Source organism: Capra hircus, chromosome 4 (assembly GCF_001704415.2).
Source record: "Capra hircus breed San Clemente chromosome 4, ASM170441v1, whole genome shotgun sequence".
NCBI classification, from domain to species: Eukaryota; Metazoa; Chordata; class Mammalia; order Artiodactyla; family Bovidae; genus Capra; species Capra hircus.
Window position 1 is genome coordinate 57,153,969 of NC_030811.1, and position 12,099 is coordinate 57,166,067.

Here is a 12,099-nt window from a genome sequence, read left to right on the forward strand (position 1 = left end):
GCTCAGACAGCAAAGAATCCATCTTCAGTGCAGGAGACCCAGGTTCAATCTCTAGGTCAGGAAGATCCCTTGAGAAGGGAATGGCAACTCACTCTAGTATTCTTGCCTCGAGAACCCCATGGACAGAGGAGTCTGGTGGGACACAGTCCATGGGCTTGCAAAGAGAGGACGCACTGAGCGACTAACACACTTGAAGTATGATTTCATCATTTGTGTTATTCCCTTCCCATTGGAATTTCAACCGTTATATAGCATCAAGAACCTGCCAACTGTCATCCAGTTTTGCAGGAATTCCAAGGAGTATGTGCTCCAAAGATTAGGGGAGAAATACTAGGGTGGTGAGAAAGTGTATCCTGTTGTGAAGTTAGGCCTCTGGAACCTGCAGTGAGAGGCTACTAGCCCAGCACTTATTTCATACTGCACAATGTGACAGAGCTGCTGTGGCCTTGGAGCTCCTCCCATCCTGTTGCTTCATTTTATAGATGTGACAGGTCTGCCTGAGGCATGGGCTTAAGGTAACTGGGAGAGAGATTTAAGTGCTAATTTATTGACAGTCTTCTGTTTTCCAGGAAGGGTGCTCAGTACTTTTCTCTTTAACAACCTCCCTAGGTCCCTGAAAGATAGTCATTTTAGTCAGATTTCCCATATAAAAAAGATGAGTCAATTGGTTAAGAAAGTGACCCATTGGAGCAACTGTTTTGGAAAATAATTTAGTTTTATTCTGTTATATTGAACTTTCACTGGCAATCCCAAATTTTTACTTTTTGTATATGAGAGTGCCAAGAGACACATATAAGAGTGTGCAAAGAAGTGTTGTTCTTAGTAGCAAAGAACTATAAATAATCCAAATCCCTATCCCTAAGGAAATAGATAAGAAAGTATGATATAATCACATAATGGAATATTACACAGCAGCAAAGTGGAGTGACTTACAACTACCCCAGCAATATGGATTTCATTCAACATAGTGTTAAATGAAAACTAGTCAGAAATGATTTTTTATAATATGTACTTTTCTTATAAAGTTCAAAAGCAAGTAATCTAAATGACCTCTCTACCAAGGTCATATTATTTAAGTATATATGTTCAGTTCAGTTCAGTTCAGTCGCTCAGTCGTGTCCGACTCCTTGCGACCCCATGAATCGCAGCACGCCAGGCCTCCATCCATGCCATCACCATCTCCTAGAGTTCACTCAGACTCACATCCATCTAGTCCGTGATACCATCCAGCCATCTCATCCTCTGTCATCCCCTTGTCCTCCTTTCCCCAATCCCTCCCAGCATCAGAGTCTTTTCCAATGAGTCAACTCTTCCCATGAGGTGGCCAAAGTACTGGAGCTTCAGCTTTAGCATCATTCCCTCCAAAGAAATCCCAGGGTTGATCTCCTTCAGAATGGACTGGTTGGATCTCTTTGCAGTCCAAGGGACTCTCAAGAGTCTTCTCCAACACCACACTTCAAAAACATCAATTCTTCGGCACTCAGCTTTCTTCACAGTCCAACTCTCACATCCATACATGACCACAGGAAAAAGCATAGCCTTGACTAGATGGACCTTAGTCGGCAAAGTAATGTCTCTGCTTTTGAATATGCTATCTAGGTTGCTCATAACTTTTCTTCCAAGGAGTAAGCGTCTTTTCATTTCATGGCTGCAGTCACCATCTGCAGTGATTTTGGAGCCCCCCAAAATAAAGTCTGACACTGTTTCTACTGTTTCCCCATCTATTTCCCATGAAGTGATGGGACCAGTAGCCATGATCTTCGTTTTCTGAATGTTGAACTTTAAGCCAACTTTTTCGCTCTCCTCTTTCACTTTCATCAAGAGACTTATTAGTTCCTCTTCACTTTCTTCCATAAGGGTGGTGTCATCTGCATATCTGAGGTTATTGATGTTTCTCCCAGCAATCTTGATTCCAGTTGTGTTTCTTCCAGTTCAGCGTTTCTCATGATGTACTCTGCATAGAAGTTAAATAAGCAGGGTGACAATATACAGCCTTGACGTACTCCTTTTCCTGTTTGGAACCAGTCTGTTGTTCCATGTCCAGTTCTAACTGTTGCTTCCTGACCTGCATACAGATTTCTCAAGAGGCAGGTTAGGTGGTCTGGTATTCCCATCTCTTTCAGAATTTTCCACAGTTTACTGTGATCCACACAGTCAAAGGCTTTGGCATAGTCAATAAAGCAGAAATAGGTGTTTTTCTGGAATTCTCTTGCTTTTTCCATGATCCAGCGGATGTTGGCAATTTGATCTCTGGTTCCTCTGCCTTTTCGAAAACCAGCTAGAACATCAGGAAGTTCACGGTTCATGTATTGCTGAAGCCTGGCTTGGAGAATTTTGAGCATTACTTTACTAGCATGTGAGATGAGTGCAATTGTGAGGTAGTTTGAGCATTCTTTGGCATTGCCTTTCTTTGGGATTGGAATGCAAACTGACCTTTTCCAGTCCTGTGGCCACTGCTGAGTTTTCCAAATTTGCTGGCATATTGACTGCAGCACTTTCACAGCATCAACTTTCAGGATTTGAAACAGCTCAACTGGAATTCCATCACCTCCACTAGCTTTGTTCGTAGTGATGCTTTCTAAGGCCCGCTTGACTTCACATTCCAAGATGTCTGGCTCTAGATTAGTGATCACATCATCATGATTATCTGGGTCGTGAAGATCTTTTTTGTACAGTTCTTCCGTGTATTCTTGCCACCTCTTCTTAATATCTTCTGCTTCTGTTAGGTCCATACCATTTCTGTTCTTTATCAAGCCCATCTTTGCATGAAATGTTCCCTTGGTATCTCTAATTTTCTTGAAGAGATCTCTAGTCTTTCCCATTCTGTTGTTTTCCTCTATTTCTTTGCATTGATCTCTGAGGAAGGCTTTCTTATCTCTCCTTGCTATTCTTTGGAACTCTGCATTCAAATACTTATATCTTTCCTTTTCTCCTTTGCTTTTCGCCTCTCTTCTTTTCACAGCTATTTGTAAGGCCTCCCCAGACAGCCATTTTGCCTTTTTGCATTTCTTTTCCATGGGGATGGTCTTGATCCCTGTCTCCTGTACAATGTCATGAACCTCATTCCATAGTTCATCAGACACTCTATCTATCAGATCTAGGCCCTTAAATCTATTTCTCACTTCCACTGTATAATCATAAGGGATTTGATTTAGGTCATACCTGAATGGTCTAGTGGTTTTCCCTACTTTCTTCAATTTCAGTCTGAATTTGGTAATAAGGAGTTCATGATCTGAGCCATAGTCAGCTCCCAGTCTTGTTTTTGTTGACTGTATAGAGCTTCTCCATCTTTGGCTGCAAAGAATATAATCAATCTGATTTCAGTGTTGACTGTTTGGTGATGTCCATGTGTAGAGTCGTCTCTTGTGTTGTTGGAAGAGGGTGTTTGCTATGACCAGTGCATTTTCTTGGCAAAACTCTATTAGTCTTTGCCCTGCTTCATTCTGCATTCCAAGACCAAATTTGCCTGTTATATGTATATGTGGTCAAATGAAATTATTTTGTTGTAAAGATTTGTGGTCTTCAAATGTTTTTGATCATGCACCTAATCAGTATATATCTCTTGAACATTCATTCCTAATATCTGAGAATTTATTGATAAACTGTCTACAGCTACTATTATTAATATATCTATTTTTTCTTTTTTTAAAGTAAAATGAAATATAAATGAAAGTTTGAATGATTGATTTCTCCTCACATTCCAAAGGATTGTCTTGCGTATCCCTTTTTGGGGAGATATATGGTTCACTAAATCATATTAGGAAACACTTATATTTCAAAGTCTCACCATAAATGTCCTTATTTGATGTTCATGATATCCCTAAGTGGCAGGATGGGGAGGCAGTGTTTTTCCAAATCACCAGTGGGGAAAGTGAAGTCCAGAGAATTCTTGGTTCTCTCATAACATTACCAAGAATGAGGCAGAGTTTGGAGTAGAAGCAAGAGGGTCCAACCCTTCCATTGGGTTTCTCACTCTGTATTTGGGAACTTTTAGGCTAGTACCAGGACTTCCCAGGTATTCTTGCCTATATTCTTGCCTGGAGAATCCCCATGGACAAAGGAGCCTAGCAGGCTACAGACCACGGGGTTGAGAAGAGTCAGACATGACTGAGCAACTAAGCACAGCACAGCCTAACACCAACAGCCTTATGTGACTCTTAAATTCAGGTCAGCCTGACTTCAAATTCTAGCTTCAGTGCTTAGTTGCTCTGTGTGCTCAAATGGGTCACCCAATCTCTTCAAATCTCAGTTTTCTCATCTGTAGAATGGAGATAATTTTATCTGCTCCACGTGGTAGTTGTAAGGAAAAAAACAAGGCCTAATAGTTTAAAACTTATAGGGAGGACAAGATAGTCAATACAGGTTAGTTTTCTTTTCCTTCTTATTCCCACTTCTTTCTCCCATTATACTGACATAGGTGATTTAGAAATTTTTGGAAACAGAAGAGGAAGCAGTAATTATAAACAGCATATAAAATACAGTTTTCTAAAATATAAATAAAATAAGTTTATTTAATATAAATATATTGGTTTATTTAAATATATTAATTTATTTAAATATAAATAAAATTTATTTAATAATAAAATAGAGTTGATTTTTAATATTTTTTATTTACTTATTTTTGGATCTTCTCTGCTGTGCTCGGGTTTTCTCTAGCTGTGGCGAGTGGGGGCTCTTCTTTGCAGTGCAAGGGGTTCTCATTGCAGTGGGGTTCTCTTGTTGCAGAGCATGAGCTCTTGGGCATGTAGGCTTGAGTACATGTGGGCTTAGTTGCTCAGTGGCCTGTGAGATCTTCCTGGACCAGGGATTGAACCCATGTCTCCTGAATTGGCAGGAGGATTCTTAACCACTGGACCATCAGGGAAAACTCTAAAATACAGTTCATATATTTAACTTTAAATGCAGAAAGTCATATTAGCTGTGTGAACCTTGTCTCTAAATCTCTCATTCTTAGATAAAGCAAAACCGGTCAAGGTACTGAAAAACAGTATGGTCCACACAGACTTTGTGTCTCTTCCACTTTTTTGATATCAAATATGTTGCCACATTGAGATATTTCATAAGTGTACCCACTTAAAGATCTCTAGCTCTTTGAGTTATAATATAATTTTCATCCTTATCCCTCTCTGAAGGAGCACCAAAATGTTTTGCTTTGCTTTGTTTTTTGAGTCTAAACAACATCAGCACGGGAAGTGAAGTGTTAGTCCCTCAGTCATGTCCGATTCTTTATCATCCCACTCTAGAGAGCCTGCCATGCTCTTCTGTCTGTGGAATTCTCCAGGCAAGAATACTGGAGTGGGTAGCCATTCCCATCTCCAGAGGATCTTCCCAAACCAGGGATTGAACCTGGGTCTCCTGCATGGCAGGAAGATTTTTGAGCCTGTTAACCTAGGTACCAAAGAATCATACAATGCATATGTGGTCTTATCTGTGAATAAAATTCCTATAAACGTGAGATATAATAACACATCTTTACAGAGCTGACCTACTGAACACCTGCACATGTTTCAAATTTACATGGAATTATTCTCTCAGGAGATTCCATTCTCCCTTAAAAAACACACATGTACAAAAACAAAACTTGATTTAAATGAAACAGACACCTTAAGAATCTTAACAAGTAGAGCTGACCTTTGAAAGTAATTCGACAAGACTTATAGGGCTCCCCAAGTGTTGCCAGGAGCTATCGAACAGATTAATGCATGACAACTCCCCTCCTGAACTTCCATAACATCCAGAGGAGGACAGATTCCATGAGACTCATGGGCAAGGGTGACTTGACCAAAATCAGGTGGTGCTGTTTTTCCTATCAAGCCGGGCTATAATCAAGAGCCCTTCTTTCTCCCTGGAAGCTAGCATCATGTGTTTCCCTTCATTTGATAGTAGCAAAGCCTTTTAGTACAGAGACCATGGGAGGTTGCCTTTCTGTGTAAACAGAATATACATGTGCAGTAACATACATTTTCATACACAGGGACATTCTTAGAAAACACAAGTGGTTGTCCATGCATACATCTGATCTATTGATCAAGAGCCCAGGTTCACTGCAGTGTCTCAGAGTTTAGGGAATCAAATATTAATAATAGAACAACATATATTAAATCTATTCTGAGAGCACTTTACCATTTTACTGAAGGCACTCAGATATCTTAAAAAGGCTTGAGTCGTATTTTAATCTTCATTTCTCATGGTTTTGGCCAATGGCAGAGTGCTACTTATGGGGGGAACTGTGGTGTTGGAGAAGACTCTTGAGAGTCCCTTGGACTACAAGGAGATCCAACCAGTCTATTCTAAAGGAAATCAATTCTGAATACTCATTAGAAGGGCTGATGCTGAAGCTGAAGCTCCAATACTTTGGCCACCTGATGCAAAGAACTGACTTATTGGAAAAGACCCTGATGCTGGGAAAGATTGAAGGCAGGAGGAGATGGGGATGACAGAGGATGAGATGGTTGATGGCATTACCAACTCGATGGACATGAGTTTGAGCAAGCCCTGGGAGTTGGTGATGAGCAGGGAAGCCTGGCTTGTTGCAGTCCATGGGATTGCAAAGAGTTGGACATGACTGAGTGATTGAACTGAACTGAACTTATCTGGATCCACAGGGACAGGACAGGTTAGCGGTTGCCAGAGGCTGGGGCAGGAGGGAATGTGGAATGACTGCTTCATGGGTTCAGGATTTCTTTGGGGGTTAATAAACATGTTCTGGAATTAGTCAGTAGTAATGATTGTACAACTCTGCAAATTTACTAACACCTAAAAGTGGTAGATTTTATGTTAATTGAATTTTACCTCAATTGAAAAAAAATAAAATAGGGACCAGGAACTAAGAGTGTTAAGCTATGGAACAAAATGTTAGATCTCCCCAGTGCTGGGGAACAGAGGGCTGGTTGCATCCTAGAGAGTGCCAAGACGTGCTCCAGGATCAGGGCCTGGGAAGAAGACGGGTGGATTCCAGCACTGGCAGGTGAAGGATCTTGGGGTCAGGACTGGTGAGTCCAGGAAGCATCCAGAAAGTACCAACTCACCTTTCCTTGGCCACTGCCCCTATTTGGCTGTTTTTTCTGACCCTGGATTATGTTCTGGTGACTAAAAGCAGAACGTGTGTGAGTGCTTAGTCTCTCTTCTGCGACTCTCTGAACTGTAGCCCTCCAGGCTCCTCTGTCCACAGGATTTCCCAGGCAAGAACACTGGAGCAGGTTTCAATTTTCTCCTCGAGGGGATCTTTCCAACCCAGGGATCCAACTTGGGTCTCTTGTGTCTCCTGCATTGGCAGGCGGAGTCTTGACCACTGCGCCACCTGGGAAGCCCTAAAAGCAGGAAATTCTTCCTAAAACGCATGGGTCTGGTGTCCCCAAGCCCAGCCTCCACTCTGCTTTGCCTGGGACAGAATCCAGCCTAGAGGGGTCCTAGAGCTGATGCCATGTGTATCACAAGGACCTCTGGACAACATCCCTGGGATTGCCCAGGGAGCCTGCGACAACAGGAAGGTGCAGGAGGCCAGCTTGCCTGGATTCCTGTGGCCAGAGTTTACCCACACATGTTGACACAACGTACATTTTCCCCTAACAAGTGAGCCTGGTGTCATTAGGAGTTCAGTTCAAGAGGGAACCAGTTTATTTCTAAAGTAAATCAAGTTGTATTTTTTATTTGGGAAATGAGAAAGTTGGGCCTTAGCAACTCACGTAGACTTTTTTTAAAAATAGCTTTCCTACAAAACATTAATGTTAGGTTTGAATTTGGGAGTAAAATGTTAAAGGTTTTTTTAATTTCACTCATACAGCAGGACTGAAATGGTTTCGTCTGCCATATACTCTTTTGTCTTGAAATATACCAGCAATGAATGCTATGAATTTCTGTATCGGAAAATCTGAATCACCCTGGGATCCACATGAGTTCCCTGATGAAATATGAAATTAATTTTATAGTAAATAAAACTTGAAAATGGTTTCAATTATGGGGGGTGGGGAAAACATGAAATGAAGACAGTAATTCTACTGTATCATATTCTTATTTCATTATTTTGAATTTTTAAAATATCATCATTTTTAGACACTGTTCATAAAGACGCTGAGATTGTGAATGTTGGAAGTTGTGGTGATGCCTAATACAAACCGTCACCTTCTAAAGAGAGTCTAGGATTGCTTTGGAGTAGGAGGAAATGGAGGGAAGAAACAAATATTTATGAAGCATTCACTGTACGCCAAGATCTGGGCATGCAGGAAGAACCACACTTGTCTCATGTAGTACTCTCATCCAGTACACATGACTGTCTGAGATAAATGCTGACACCTCTGTTTCAGATGGAAAATGAAAGCTCAAAGAGATTATTCAAGAAATGGCAAAATGATATAGCTTGCAACTGGCAGAATGTGTGTTTCTCTCCTACTCTGAAACTGACTTTTCATTGCAACCCCGTAATCTATTATTGAGGAAATCCAGACAATGCCCATAGCAAAGACTTCTTCCCGTCTTCAGCCTGGGTTCTTTCACCAACATCTTACACTTGGCCTGAGTTTCTCTCCTTAGTCATCATCCTCGCCTCCATAGTGAGCTCAACCTTTCTGAGAGAGTCCCCATGACATGTCAGAAACTGAGGTCTGAATAGAAAAAATAAGCAAAACACAGTTGTACTCTTTGGGAGCTTAATCCAAGTGCTGAATTTTGCAGTATTTGACCTCAGTGTCTTCAGCTTAAAATGGAGATGATGGTACTTGACCCGAAGGGCTATTGCATGAATTAAAATAGTGTCAAGTGTCTAGAATCAAAATACATGAATTCTGTTCCCACTGCTACCTCTAGTTTTGGGCAACAGGCACGTGAGAAACTTTGTCAGGAACACTGAAAGACGAGAAAAGAGTTGGAAGGCAGACAGCAGTTGGAGCTTTTGTCCACCAAATGCCATCAAAATCTTGGTGAAGTCACATAAATATATACACACATGCGTGTGCCTTCATGGGCTTCCCAGGTGGTGCTAGTGGTAAAGAACCCACGTGCTAATGCAGGAGTTGTAAGAGATGCAGGTTCCATCCTGGGACGGGAAGATCCTGTCAAGGAGGGCACGGCAACTTGCTCCAGTATTCTTGCCTGGAGAATCCCTTGAACAGGCTATAGTCAATGGGGTCTCAGAGAGTTGGGCATAACTGGGTGACTTAGAATGCATGCATACACTCACACCCACACCCACATGTCTTTTAAAACTGAAATCTGAATGCAATATAGTTTCTACCCATCAGAGTAATTGAAAGACAGCTCTGTGGTGAAGTTTCATGATGGCAGGATGAGGCCCCGAGTAGAAATGACTTCTTTGCCACTCTCTGAATGTGATGTCACTTGGAGTCATGTTCTCTACCGCTCTCTCAAAAATGGGTCCAAATCAGAGCAGGAAATGGGAGACATTTTCCTCATTCTAACATTTAACTCTGTTTTTGGTCAAAGGACACCCTTATAAAGAAGCCATATTTTCCAGAATGAAATGGAAGACTTTATTGTTAGAGCAGAACCCAGATTTGTCACTGCAGGTGTTGAAGTTCCCCTCTCACAGGCCCAAGGGGTGAGTCAAAGACCCACAAACCAAAGAAAGAGCAAGCGAGTGCTGGTGAGGATGAAGATGGAAGGAGCTTCAGCTTTCTGGGCTCAGAGGCTCCACAGTGATTCAACACAGAGCTTTAGCAGCAGTTTTGAGCCTGTGAGTGCTAATCACTCACTGACTCTGAGTTTTCTAAAATATTCAGAACATTTTCACCCGTATCCTCTCATGTTGCCGTGGAAGGCAAGTAGAAGGAAGGACAAAAGAAAAATGACATCTTAAACTGAATTTCTAGGATGTGTTGGGCACTGTGATAAATGCTTGCCTGCGGCCTTATTTCACCTGGTAGGTAATACAGGGATTTAATCTTCCCATTTCGCTGGTAAGGAAACTGAGTTCCTACTGGAAATGGGCTTTTGCCCTTTTTAGGTGTGTCTGCTTGTGAATGTTTATAGTACATTGAGGAAAGTTAAACACACAAGATGGGCTTCCCAGGAGGCTTAGTAGTAAAGAAACTGTCTGCAGGAGGAGATTCGAGTTCAAGTCCTGGGCTGAGAAGATCCCCTGAAGAAGCAACCCACTCCAGTATTCTTACCTGGAAAATCCCATGGACAGAAGGGTCTGGTGGTCTATTGTCCATGGAGTCCCAAGAGTCAGACATGACTTAGTGACTAAACAACAACAAAACATTAAAGAGATGGGAGGAAAGTTTCCATTTTGAGATTGAAGGCAGATACTAGAGAAAAGCAAAGCAAAACCCTAGAACAATAAAAGAAATATAATCTGGCATTGCAGAAGAGGGAATACCTACTGTTTATGCCTAAGCACCACACCCTGAAGAAAGTGTGCCTTAATTCAGCCCCTAATTCTGAATCACTCCTTGTTGGTCATGTAGTATGGTCATTTTCTTACATAGCAGGCTTATTACTTTACTACTTAGAAAATGCTGGGGAGTTGTAGTAATGATCCAAGCCTGTTCAGGTTTGGCACATCAACAACCTTTCCAAGCCTGTTGAAAACAAACCCAAACAAAACGCAAGGGCCTTGAAAATGATCAATAGGATTTGAAGATTGAGGACAGGTTTTAAATACTCTTTTCGTCACAAATCCCCGATATCCTGGATTCCAGTTGTCTTTAGCTTAAAGACAATGTTGGGACATCTTCCTGACACTTTAGATTCATTTGCAAAATGGTTTTCAAACTGTGTTCTTTGCAATTCTAGGGTTCTTTGGAGGATCCCCCATGGGGTTCTCGTAGGGGAAAGATTATGGTTAATCTGGAGGGGCTCTCAGCTGCCTCCCCCTCATCTGCCTCTTCCTTCCTCTCACCCCCACCTTCCCTTCCATCAGAACAACTTTGCTTTTATCAGTTTTATGTACTGGTGTTCCCCATTTGGTTTAATTTAGAAAACTTACATCGCAACTAACAATTTGAAAATCAAGTCTTTAGGAATGGTAGCTCTTGGAATTGAATACAAAAAGCCTTCCTCTGAGATTTACCTTAAGGTTAATGACTTGGAGAGATTCACCTGAGGGAGCATGGGCCAGAATTCAGGGAAGCACGTTTCACTTTCCAAACTCATGCCAGCTTTCAGGACTAAAAAAGAACAAAACCATTGTGAATACAAAACATATCATAAAAAGAACAAAGTGTGGCAACACCACCAGTGAGATCAGACTCCTTTTAGCCCACAGACTTACTGATTGGAGTTTTCTGATGAGGCAGACAGACTCGTGGAAGGCTGCCAGGAAATTCTGGACATCAAATTGCTTTTGCTAAGCCAGCCCAGCGGTGCAGTAAAGAGCTAAGGAGTCCCAGGAGAGGGGTGGGAAAGGATCGGTCTCTGTTTCTCTACCCCTGATGTGGGCCTTTTTCGATTAGGAAGTGGAGTGTGAAGGAAGTTATCGGGGGTGAAATCAACTCAGCAAGAAACCTTTTTAGACCAAAGACCAAGGAAAACTAATAAAACCAGTTGGACTGCTTCATGCTTACTGTATGTTGTGCATGTAGGTCAGCTCACTTTACAGCCAAGACAGACACCCCCAAAACAAAATGCTCAGTTCTGTGAAAGGATTTCCCAGCCCCGGAAGGCTGGCCCGGTGCTTTTAAGGGGCATTTGCTACATGAAACTCTAGTACCAGCAAGTTTCTGACACACTTTCTCAATTATTGATTGAAATGAAATGTTGCCTGTTGTACAGATTAGGGATTGTATTTGACTGAGAGGAACAAAGGCCCTCATGTTTCTTAGATAGCAGCAAGTCTGCAGGCAGCTCAGGGATGCCAGGATCCAGGTCTTCAGTGATCTCTTGGCTCTCTGCCTTACAGACCCATAGTGGCTCCCATCTTCCCTGACACATTTTCCAAGTTCCAGGCAGAATGAAGAGGGCAGAGAAAGAGTGAGTGGGCAGGAGGCTGCTGAGTCTGAGCTCTTCCTTCTTCTATTCCCATGCCCACATTTTAAGGAGATTTTCTGGAAACTCTATTCAACAACTTTAGCTTACATAATTTAACTGGAAACTATGTCACATGCCATTTCATCTGCAAAGGAGTCTTGCAAATACAATTCT

General features: G+C 41.8%; 1 non-coding gene across 1 annotated transcript; it reads right to left on the reverse strand.

Annotated features, from left to right (window-relative positions):
* On the reverse strand, positions 10,503–10,574 carry MIR1814 (microRNA 1814). The gene has a single exon (NR_129610.1). It is a non-coding gene; the product is annotated as a microRNA 1814 (primary transcript).